The sequence below is a fragment of the Ixodes scapularis genome, unplaced genomic scaffold (genome assembly GCF_016920785.2).
Source record: "Ixodes scapularis isolate PalLabHiFi unplaced genomic scaffold, ASM1692078v2 PGA_scaffold2__306_contigs__length_199485367, whole genome shotgun sequence".
In the NCBI taxonomy this organism is placed as follows: domain Eukaryota; kingdom Metazoa; phylum Arthropoda; class Arachnida; order Ixodida; family Ixodidae; genus Ixodes; species Ixodes scapularis.
Window position 1 is genome coordinate 127,952,912 of NW_024609857.1, and position 12,752 is coordinate 127,965,663.

General features: G+C 47.2%; 1 protein-coding gene across 1 annotated transcript in view; it reads right to left on the reverse strand.

Moving 5' to 3' along the window:
* Window positions 1-12,752, reverse strand: part of LOC8042861 (protein 5NUC-like) — a 97,448-nt gene that overhangs the window by 63,279 nt on the left and 21,417 nt on the right. The window lies entirely within an intron of this gene.

Genomic DNA, 12,752 nt, shown 5'->3' on the forward strand with positions numbered 1-12,752 from the left:
ACAATCCCGACGATTCATATTCCGTGCTCCCTATCTCTATATATCGGGTTACGCAGCGCACACCCGAGAAGCAGCAGTTCCGTAGCCGATGGTGATTCGTCCGCGCGGCGAAAAGACGGAGTGTGCACGCTGCCTGCTTTCTCGTGTTCGCAGTTGAATGTATTTCTAGCCGTGAGCGACGCTTTTGCTAAACACAAAGAAAAATGCGTTGCGCAATTCAATGAGGCAACTTCCGGCCAACGCTGGTTGGCTTGTGTCATGCGAAACGAATTTTGCCCGGCGATAACGATCGATAGGTCCTTTTCACATAAAAATGGGGCAAGTAGGAAGCGGGCGGACTTAATTGAACCCCCAGCAGGGTACCCCTAGCGGCAAACGGGTTCGTTTCATCGGGAGGCTTCTGCCAGTTGCTGCGTTGGTTGTGCATTGTAGCGGGTTAGCGCTGCAATTTCTGAGATTGCTACTCCGCACCAAAAAAAAGCCACAACATTTGCTGCGTGATCGGCTGTTACGTACAAGAACGCGCATGGCACGAAGTTTTGCGGCTTCCCTTGGAAAATGTACGAGGCGGAGTGCTGTGCGCCCCCAGTGCGACTTATGTGTTGATGCAAGTAATTGACGTTTCTCACTTTGTAGTGCGCGTTTTGCTTTAAACTGCTGACGAATAATAAAACATAACTCTTTTTTCTAGCGAAGATGGAACAACATGGGCACCTATAGCAAACTCTAAAATAGGCAGAAAATACATCACCGGGAACGAGAAGTGGAACGAGGTCGCTCACCCAAGCTACAACCCACCCTTGGATGTTTCCATCAGCTATACAGGAAGAGAGTAGTCCTGGAAATCGCGGAACGGCGCGAAAACAATTGCCCAGTTGTTGTCAAGCTGATTCAGAAAGCAATATACTTCGTCTCACCTTAGCATGGGCTAACCACGAATGCTGTACCAACGGCTAGCCTTGACTGCCTTGACTGGAGCACTCGCTGCACGAGCGCTCGTGCAGCCGCCGAGGCTTCATTCAAAGTAACTAGCTCGCGCTTTTAGCACGCGCGGCTAACAATAGTCCATATACTAAGGATCATTAGCTCAGTTCGCTGAACGCCAACTAAGAAAACTGTCTTCAGTACTTACGCGAAGCTCGACGTTTTTTGCGGGCGCGTTCCATTTCGTCTGTGGAGTATACAGCGCGTCGTGGCATTTACAATTGTCCGTCGAAGCGGACTTCCTTCACCTCGAACACGTGGCCAGATTCGTGAAGGAGTTTTTCCTTTGTGATACTGGCATCCCGGAAGAAGCTTTCTGAATTCGTAACCGGCTTAAACCCCGTCGTAATAACGACGGGGACGATATCCGCTGTGCTGTTTGTCACCATTGCTTCCCAATGATTTTGCGCCGGCTACCGCTAGGAGGCGGGGAATAATAGCGACCGCCGCGACCGCAGCTGGCTCGCCCGCTTCCTATAAAGAGACCCAGGGTGCAGAATATGTACCGCTTGTATCAAAAACAAATTTACAGGGCTTTTTCCACGGCAAAAATTAAAGGAGCAATGCAACAATTTTTGTACTTTGCGCAAATACCGCTTAAAACGGATCCCTAATGTTAATGACCTATGAAACACGCGTTCGTTTTTCACCCCACGCAATAGAAGTCCCAGAAAAAAATTAAAGAAAAACGAGCAGCGTTTACCCCCTCAACTCGCAGCCAGAACAAGCGGCCATGTGATCTGGAGCCGATTATATGCCGCCAGTGTTGATCATAGCCACGCGCTGGGGTTGGCAAAGCGGAGGACACGCGCTGAGTTCCAGACATTGTTATGGCTCGGCTGTTGTCGTCGTTGCAGCGATTGGACACGGGTCACAACCCGAATGCTTCTCGAGCTAGCAATTGTCACGAGCCCAAGTCGAGTGCCCACGCAATGCTCGGGTCCAATCTATGAACCGCATTCAAATATCGTCACTTGGGTGTACTGCGATCCCCGAGTTACGTCATCAAATTTTGCAAAGGAGAGATTGAATGAAAATGATCGCTTTTGTCCTTGAAATTACACCGCAACAAAGGAGTTTCTTGGCCAGTGGCGTTGCGTGTGAGTATCCTTGAGTCCCAGGTGTGCCAGTAAGCTCGTGTAGAGAGAAAAACATTCCAACTGAATATCGTTGCACAGCTCCTTTAACTAGGCATCTCCGAACACTTATTCTCCGCCCAAAAGGTAGAGCGAGCGGTCCGAACCAAATACCAAAGTTTAAGAACTACGCGTTATCTTATTCAAAGCTATAGATGATTTTTAGGAAATTTCAATTAAAAATTCAAGCCAGCTTTTTTTTTTTGCCCGCTTTCGGACTTTTGCCCGCTTTCGGCGCCATCCAGCTCCAAGTATTCACGAGTTCCGCCGGCCGCCATTGTCCAATTGAAAAAGTTAAAGAATATCGCGTATTTCTTTCATTAAAGATAAAGATTACTTCTGAATCCTTCGCATCTGGTTATCTGGTTGTCCCCCCCCCCCCCCCCCCCCCCAATTTTTTTTGGGGGGACAACCTGTATATAGGCGTTAGAACACAAAGTGCGGCGCACGCTGCGACGAGATCGACCAGATAAAGTCCTATTTCCGCGGGCCCAAGTTGCCTGCCTCACCCGACAGCGTCTCTGCCGTCCAAACAGCGCAACTAAAAAAAAAAAAAAAAATGGTATTTTTTTTTTATGGGAATTGGGCACTCTCTTATTCTATCCGCTTGTAGCGCCTGCTCTGAAATCGATGAACGCTTGCTTGAGCACCATGCAAAACATCTCTCAAAGCGTTCACAAAACTGTTCTTGCCCCAGTTGAAGCTCTAAACTAAGGTGAATGACAAAAGTGGCTTTTTAGATATTTGAAGTTATTAAAGCGATGCGTTCAATTTAGATACCTCTAATAGAAGGTCTTAGAGAACATTTTTGCTGCTCTGTTCGGTACACGCGAAATAAATTGATTTTTGCTTACTCTGGACCGCGCCGTTCGTCCCTTTCTGCGCCTTCACATACCGCGCCCTATCAACAGCCCGGCGCTCCTTTTATCGGAAGTTGGAAAAGGGAGGAAACTTTTATATCACTCTTTCCCTGACGGAACTGAAACCAGCGCTTGCCTATGGCTCTCGGGCTATCAGAAAAAAGAGCGATTAGGTTTGCCATTATGTGGAATAAACTGAAGCCGGTGTAAAAAAGAAAGTATCTCAGTGATGTGCGTTCTCTTTTTTTTTTTTTCGCAAATTCTCGCAAAATTTTTTCGCTAAATTCAGCCGGAAATGTAGTGAAAAATTCCCCGCTAAATTTAGCTGGCAACTATTTCTATAACGCAACGCGCGGTTACGTCCGGCTGCATTATTCCCATAATGGGAATAATGCCATTATTCATTATGGAAATAAAGGGAATAATTATGGGAATAATGCAGTTTCGAAACTGCATTAAGAAAAGTCATAATCATTATGCATAATTATTATGCATAATGATTGTGCAAATAATGCATAAAAATGATGCATTATTCCCATGCGCCGACGCCGACGGTGACGCCGACGCCGACGCCGCTCAACGTGAAAACGCGCGCCTAAGGGCTGCGCTCTAAAAGTTCAAAGAATTTTAGGCGGAGGCGGGATTCGAACCTAAAACTATTAAGTTGCGAGACAGACATGATATTGATAGGCCACGCAGGGGCTTTTTTTCTTTCTTTATTACTAGGCCACGCAGACTCGCTTCCGCGAATCGGGAGCGACCGGTGGTTTACATATTTAGTTATCGCGTTCCAATTTTTAAAGGCGATGGTTAAGCGTCCTCCTCTATTTTTTTGTTAAATATATTTTATGTAATACGTTTATACTGCGAACCATAGTAATCCGCGCCAGGATGGGGAAAATCACACATACTTAATGCCCTAAAAGCAACAGGAGGACAAGTAAATGAGCAGTCCACCCAAAAAAAGCAGCAAGGTTGAAGCTGTACAACAATTGCTGCAGAAACCACTGATGTTGATTGTTTGTAGAGCCCTGCATATCCGCGGATTATCCGTGGATATCCGCAGATATCCGCAGTAAACGGGCGGATGCGGATAAAAATTAGACAGATTTTGGCGGATTGCGGATCGGATGCGGATGTCAGGGGCTGCGGATGCGGATATCTGCAGATCCTAATCTAAATTTTTGCCCGGTGGCATTCAGTCCGTCGAGTCTGGTGACGTTTCATCTACAGATCGTTTCGTCGGCATGCGACGTTTCATCGAAAAGCTTCCCGTGTTCGTTTCATCGAAAAACCTGAGACGTTTCGTCGCACGCAACCCTGCTATTTTCGTAACAAACTTTTTGCGTCTCGCCTGGATTACAAGGGGGAGGGGGACATGGTTTGGTTAAGCACGGTTAGTTAATCGCGCGCTAGCTTTTAGCGGCCCAGTGAAGAAAGACGTTGTCGACAAAACGTCGCAGGCGCATGTGCCCACAAAACGCACAGCGTCGATAAACCGTGTTAATGAAATGTATGTCCGTGAAAACTTGTCCACGAAACGTATTTCTACGAAACGCGCTTCGAAGAAGCGATAGGGATCCTAAGAAAGATCGGATTCTCACTGAGGATCGCTTCAGTTAGTGCATTTAATCTCACCAAAATGCTTTCTATGGAAAAAGTTAAGAATGCATGGCATCAATCGTCCCGAGAAAGCTAGTTCTTTGGCAGGGAAAGAGCGGAAAACGTTTTTGGGGCAAAGAAAACCTCAAACGAACAAGTCACAAGAAAGTAGAAGAAACCTCCCCCTTTCCGCAAAAAGTGGTGTGGTCATGATACGGTGATACCAAAAACAAAAGACGTGCGTCGACAGCGAGCGCGACCCTGTGGCGCCATGGTTTGCAAAGTTTCGGAATCAGCCTCGCACGCACATAGGCAGCCCGTAAACTGCCTGTTACTTTTTTGTATGCTTAGAGTTCTAGTTAAGAAAATCTGGTAGTTCATATTCGTCCGGTTACGACGCCAGGGGGCCAGGGCGCCAGCAATGCCAGCGGCTGCCGCGCGCAACCACCGTAACCGCCCCAAGCAAAAAAAAAAAAAACTTTTAATATATATATTTGGGCGCCTGCAGGCCGCGATCTTTCTCGAACAACACGTTAGTCGATCCGATCAGGCCTTGGACTCTGACTTAGCGGCGCATCTGCCCGCTGGCTGACACAAAACAGAAACACCGTGAGACTTGAGGCGGCCGGATACGCTCGGTAACATCACAGAAATTATTTTGTCTTCATACCACTACTTCTCCTCTCTTTCCGAACTTTCTTTTTATAGCTTTTCTTTTAGGCGTTTAATTGGGCTTCTGGGTAGAGTTAAGGGGCCTCGGGTGAAAGTTTCTAATTTTGCGTGCGGCGGGGAAGAACGCGATCGGCGTTATTTTCGCTGATTTTGCCAGTCTAAATGTAATCGTAAGCTTGAAGTGAGGCGCCAAAACAACGAGGACACAAGGAGAGAAGCAGACAGGACGAGAGCTCTGGTGGTTAGCAAGAACATCGACATGGTTCCACATTTAGCGGATGCGGTTCGGAGACGTATACGAAGCATGCGGATGCGGATCGGATACGGATACAATAATGTAAAAAGTATGCGGATGCGGTTCGGACACGGATACACAATCTGTTATCCGCGCAGGGCTATAGTTGTCTGTGAAATGCGATAGCATTCGTCTAGGACAGGGGTCTCCAAACCCCGGCCCGCGGGCCAGATTCGGCCCGCGGAGGCCTTCTGACCGGCCCGCGGCTGGCCGTGGTGCTTATGATGTGATCCGGCCCGCGGCCCGCTACCAGCAGGTCCGCTGCTAAGAGTGCGGGCAGAAGCGCGCGTAAAGAAGCGACGGCGCGAAGAGCACCGAACATACCGGAAAGAGAGAACACCGCATCGTATTTCTCGCCCGACGCCGAAGCGAAAAAGGCATTTTCATGCTCGGTTCACCCGGAAGCTGACAGTGCGGTGGAAGCTGCGTGTTCGCCGGACCAATCAACCGCATGTCTCTTATCGCCAGATCTCGCTCTCCACGCGTGAGTCTGCAGGGAGGGTGTCATCACGTGGTAAAAGACCGGGAGTTGACTGGTTCAGCGGGCACGCAGGTTTCAGTGCACTGTCAGCTTAGGGGTGGATAGAAGAATCTCGAACGCGGCTTCAGTGGTGCAACGAGGAGGAATGGTATATACCTGTATATACCATTCCTACCTACAATCCCATTTTGACACTGATGATTTACTTTTGATTGCAGCAATGGACAGGAAGAAAAGTAGACACCGAGTGCCGTAATCTCAACCAGGAATGGGGGGGGGGGGGGGGGGGGGGGGGGTGAAGTACTTGTTCATCTAATCTTGGGGGAAAGCAGCATGCCTTGTTTGTAACGAAACCGTGGCCGTTTGAAAGGAATATAACCTCTTAGAATGGATGCTTGGGCGAGTTGGATATTCATACTGTAGGAGAAGCGCTAAAGTAGATTCACTCACCCTCAAACTCACACTCATACTCACACCAGAAAAACGGTGTGAGTTTGAGGGTGAGTGAATATAACCTGCGTCGCCACTACGAGACCGAGCATGAAAAACCGTACTCAAAATTTGTTGGAGCAGAACGCGCAGAAAAATATAGGTCACTGGAACGAGGTCTACAGTCACAACAAGCGGTGTTTTCGCAGCAAACAAAAAAAAAATGAATTCTTAAAATTTGCAATCTATGACGTGGCGCATGAATTGGCCAAAAGAGGAAAGCCATTTACGGATGGTGAAATGGTGAAAGACTGCGCGCTGCGAATGACTACGCGGTTATTCCCTGACAAAATTAATATAATCAAGAATGTCAGCCTAGCTCCGAACACAGTAGCACGCAGAGTTGAGGACATCGGAACCAACATCACGTGTCAAATTGCCGAGAAAGCGAAGCAGTTCACGCAATACTCTCTGGCATTAGATGAATCCACAGATGTTTGTGACACGTCACAGCTTCTAGTGTTCATTCGCGGTGTGGACAGTCAGTTCAACGTTACGGAAGGACTAGCGTTAGTACGTAGCATGCATGGGACCGTAACAGGAGAGGACATCTTCAGAGAATTAGAAACGACTGTATCGGTATACAACCTGGAGTGGGGCAAATTAAAATCGGTGGCAATTGATGGAGGAAAGAATATGTCTGGGGTAAGGAAGGGTCTGGTTGGACAAACCACAAAAGCCGCTGAGGTTGGTGGATTGACAAAGCCAATGTTTATGCACTGTATCATTCATCAGAAGGCACTCTGTGGGAAATATGTGGACATGTCGTGTGTTTTTAAACCTGTGGTTTCACCGTGAATTACATCAGGTCGCATGGGCTTAATCATCGCCAGTTTCGTGAATTCCTAAAAGATGGCGAATCGGAGTTTGTAGACGTTACCTATTTATTACACAGCAGTACGATGGCTGAGTTGAGGTAAAGTGCTGTCGGGTTTCTGCAACCTTAGAGAAGAAATAAGAAAATTTCTCGCAGACAAGAATCGGCTCGAACGGCTGCTGTCGAACGGTGAGTGGCTTTGGAAATTGGCGTTCTGTAGACCTGACGGAGCACATGAATAAGCTGAATGTGAGGTTGCACGGCGAGACAAGTCTTATTCATGACGTATACATGGATATTAAAGGATTCAGGGTGAAATTACAGTTCTTCGAAAGACAAGTGCGAAACCAGAACTGGGAGCACTTCCCCTGTTGTGCAAACCTCCGTACAGAGACTGATGCGGAATTCCCCTCATTCTTCGCAATGGAAATCCTCCGACACCTTCAGAAGCAATTTTTCGAACGGTTTTCTGACCTCGATGGAAAATTTGAGGAAATACAAATGTTCCAGAATCCATTTAACTGCGATGTGGATGCGCTCCAGAGCCAGTTTCAATTAGAAGTCATTGACTTACAGTCAAACGACATTCTGAAGGAAAACTACAAGAAAGAAAATTTGATACAGTTCCACAAATCCTTGGGCTCTGAGCAATTTCCAAACCTGAAACAATTCGCTCGCGGATATGTATGCATACCTTTGTGAGCAGACGTTTTCAAGGATGAAGTACGTAAAATCCAAATACAGAGCTAACTTGTCTGATGTACACTTGAAGTCCCTCCTATTATTGGCTCATCAAGCTCGCAGCCGCATTTCAGCGAAATAATAAAGTTGAAGAATCAGCTACACCGCTCGCATTAGTCCTGCACTTCATGTCCGGGTAAATGTGTCAAACTTCTGATGCATTCCGGCTCAAATACTGCTTAGTGCTTTGTGGCATATAGTCGTATGTTGTCATCATCAGGTTCACCGTTTTTAGTTCTCCTGCTTCATATCTGCAACTACATAAAAATTCCTTTGCGTTCTCGTGTATATTGTGATATTGCCGCGCGCAGGGTCACGGACTTCTAGAACTTTCTCGTTTATTCTTGCTCAGGACATAACTCCTATTGTTTATCCCTGCTTATGTTGTTCTAGAAAGTGCGTGTTCATTCTCGCCCCGAGCGCGCTACGCTCGAACCTTCTCCGCCGAATCTTCGAGATAGTGACTCACTCTAGATAAGACGCCGCTCGCGACCTTGTCGAGTCAGTCTCGCCCCTGCGCTCGATCCTGCGTTTTCGCCGACATCGACGCCCGCGACGCTGTGCTGTTTTCTTTTGTACCCTTTTATTTTTGGCACAAGTTCGCCACATTAAAAGTTTATTTCTTTCTGTTTATTTATTGTTTTTTTTGTCACCACCCGTGACAATATTGTCCCGAATGACAAGTGATGAGGCGACGAATGACTGAATAAACTGAACGTTTAATGGGGTGAACTTGTGCCCGAAAATAAAAGGAAAAAAGAAATATAACAACAGAGCGTCGCGGGCGTCGAAGGCGGCGAAGCAGCAAGACCGAACGCTGAGGCGAAACTGACTCGACAACGTCGCGGGCGGCCTCTTATCTATAGAGTGCGTCACTATCCCGAAGATTCCGCGAAAGCGGCTCGAGCGTCGCGCGCTCCAGGCGAGAATGAACAGGCAGTTTCTAGAAAACAAAAGCAGGAATAAATGATAGAAGTTACGTCTGGAACAAGAATAAACGAGAACTTTCTAGAGGTCCGTGACCGAGCGTTGCTTTCTCAGCCCTGCGCGCGGCAATATGAGTCATGTGTGATAACTATTGCATATTGTCATAACAGTTTTACCGTTCTCAATATTTTTTTTTTATCTGTGCGAATATTCCAGAGTTCCTATGCGCTTTGATTTATGCCTGGTGAGTTTTCTGGGTCACACTTATCGCATGTCATAATTACCTATATGCTGAATTTCGAAATAAAGTACAGGGTGTCACAAAAGAAAATTTACACGGTCTTTTTTACTGCAAAAATAAACTAGGCATCGCCGAACGCTCATTCTCCCCCAAAGGTAGAGCTAGAGGTCACAACCAGATGCCAAAGTTTCAGCTCGATCAGATAACTTAATCAAAAGTTATTAGTGATTTTCTGAAAATTACAATGGGAAAATCGAGCCCATTTTAGTCTGTTTTCGGTTTCTGGTGCCATAGAGCCGCATGTGTTTGAAAACTCCGTCGGCCGCCATTTTCCCATTGAAATTTTCAAAAAATCACTTATAACTTTTGATCAAGTTATCGGGTCGGGCTGAAACTTTGGCATCTGGTTGTGACCTCTAGCGCTACCTTTGGGCGGAGAATGAGCGTTCGGCGATGCCTAGTTTATTTTTGCGGTAAAAAAGACCGTGTAAATTTTCTTTTGTGACACCCTGTATATATATTAATCCACCTTTGATTACCTCTCGCTTTTATTCTAACTTGAGCTCCTCTATTTAAAAGCTCATCTGGGCTTATTAATATAGTTTTTACTGATTTATAATATTTATTTGTTTCCCGGCCCTCGAGACTGCGACGGGTCTCCAATCCGGCCCCTTGGCAAGTTTGAAGACCTCTGGTCTAGGACAACCCAAGGACGACATCCACGATGACGTCGAGCATGAAGTCCTAGAGGACGACATTAAAGACGGCGTCTAGGACGATTTCTAGTACGACCTTAAAGGAACACTGACACCCCCAATTTTAGAGCGCAGCTCTTAGGCGCCCATTTCCGGCTTGAGCTGCGTCGGCGTCGGCGTAACCGCGCGGTGCATTACGGGTAAATTTCCCGCTAACTTTAGCGGAAAAATTTCCCCGCTAAATCTAGCGAAAAAATTTTCTCGCTAAATCTAGAGGAAAAATTTCTCTGGGGGTCACGTGACCCCCATGTGACCTTGGGGAGGGGTCACGTGACCCCCCCCCCCCCCCCGAGGTGGAGGAGGAGGAAGAGGGGAGAAGTAGCAGGCAGGATCACGAGGGAGGTGGAGGGAGGAGTTGTATACCCTCCCCTCAGTATCCTTCCCTCCCCCTCCTCAAGAGTTGCGCTCCAATTTGGTGTTAGTTGTAAACGGCTTTCTTTTTTTTTTTTTTTGTCTTTAGTTAGGTGGTTTATTATGGTGTCCAAGGACTACCCAGTCAGTAGTTTGCTACAGCGTCACGTATATTTTTAATAAAGTAAAAAAAAAAAAAAAAACGCAACTGCTCGAAACCGAAACCGAAACTGGACTCGGGAGGAAGAAGAAATATAGAGGAGGAGAGAGGTGGCGGAGGTCACGTGTCCGTGATACTTTCCCCCCAAACAACGCATTTGAAGATTTTTAGAAGCCACAAAAATGGGTATCATATTTCTTTTCCATTTTTAATATTGTGTGCGTGCCTTCAATGACCTACGACTTTGATTATATTTGTTGGTTGTACCTAAACCCTAAAAAACAGCAAGTGGCCACGGGGAGGAGAGTGAGTGCGACTGAAACCGGCAGTTCTCGATCGGCTGATTTCGGTCAAAATGAAAACGAATTTTGAGCCAGAAATTTTTTCCTGGGTAGTTGGGCTCTCATATGTAACGTACAAATAAAAACCTTGGCGAGCATAAATACCCTGTCAGTGTCCCTTTAAGGACGACGTCCTAAAGGATGATGTCAACGACGACGTCTAGAACGATCTCTAGGCCGATCTGAAGGACAATCTTTAAGGGCTATTTATATTCCGTCGTGACGTCAACGAGCGCACGCGCTCGTTCACGCTCGCTGAAGCTGTCTGCGAACGGGTTCTCTATACTCCAACGTCAAGTTCAACGCGGCGCCTCGCTGAGCAGCTGGACGCGTGCCAGCGCAGTTTGCGACGGACTTGGACATGCACTAAGTTCAACGTTGGACGTCCCTCCCGCTAGTGCCTAGCTCATTCGGGAATCCGGTTGTCGGGGCCAGTCGCAGTGTGCGAGAGGCTCATTTCTGGGATCTGAACTTGTCATTCTTGCTGTGTGTCGCGTACTGTTGTCGTGTTCCCGTGTTGGTGTGCGTATTTAACGTTCATGCGCTTGACTGGACGAGTGTGTGCGTGGACGTGGACTGCTCCCAGGATGCGCTACCCTCGATTCTCGATAGGCCTATCGAGCTAACGAGCAGGTGGTGGTGGGCCGTGTTGTTGGGGTGCCGGCAATAGCTGGAAGCTCGATGACGCGCCCAAGGTGGGGTTAATTAGAATTAAGGATAACCTAATGTGTCTGCTATTTATAATCATGTGCTAGTCGCACTCACCGGCGGTGGTTCCCGATCGAATAAGCGTCGTCGAATGTACGGGAACGGCGGAGTGAAACCTCTGAACTATTTAGCCGGCCAGAAATTTTCAGTTGGGCTGTCTCAGCTTGGGTAAACGGTCTCAGCTTGTAAACGATAGTAGCGGTACGCTATGACAATTGGACTGCATCATGTATTGCTTTGTAAAGTGCGTCACAATTTCGAACGCGTACATTGCGTAATTTAGGTATCGTCCGCTCTCTTCGGTGTCCCTTTCTTAAGTCCGCGTGAAAGTCTACAATGATGATAACACACCGAATATATGTCAGAAAGAGGTCTCTGTGGAATATCGAGTGCATCGATTTTATCGAAGCATTCCGGCGGAATCGCCGGAGTCGCTTGGCACGATTCCGGCGAACATGCGAAACAGCTAGGTTCGACAAACGCGATATCAGGCTTTTTTTTTTTTTCGTTTTTGTTTTTTATTGACACTTGTGTGACAATTATCAGAAAATAAATGCTGGTTTGTACTCGTTATCACGATCATTTGCTTGTTTTTAACTGCTAACCGCTACCTTGAATGGTTGTTTTGTAGCGTGACATGACAACACAAGGACGAACCACAGTGACCGATTGCATGTAGGCTAGGTAGCGGAAGTTACCGCTCATAGATAACCCGTACAGACGATGCGGTTGCCACGGAGACGCGCATGCGCAAAGCGGGGCAGTTCGTCGGGGCGCGCTGGACCCCTTGCTGGACCAGCGTTGGTCTACGCTGGACTGTAAACACCCTTGTTCGGGCGCTTCTCAACGCGACGTAGTGGCCGACGAACGTCGATCTGCGCAGGCGTGCGTTGCGTTCGTCGACGTTGGAGTATAAACAGCCCTTTAGGGCGACCTTTAGGACGACGTCAAGGTCGTGAAGTCCTTGGATGGTGTTGCAAATGTGAGAGTGTTTGAATACGAGGAGGCCAGAAAGTCCAAAAGTAGACAAAGTCCAGAAATCCCGGGTAGGAGTAGATAAAGAATGCTATACGATTAAACACAGCAACAAAAAAATTCAGCACGACCTTTTTATACCGAATATACAATATACTCTGTTCACCTTTAAACTGCGACCATACTTTGTTTCACCTTAGGACTGAGCGTGACCGAT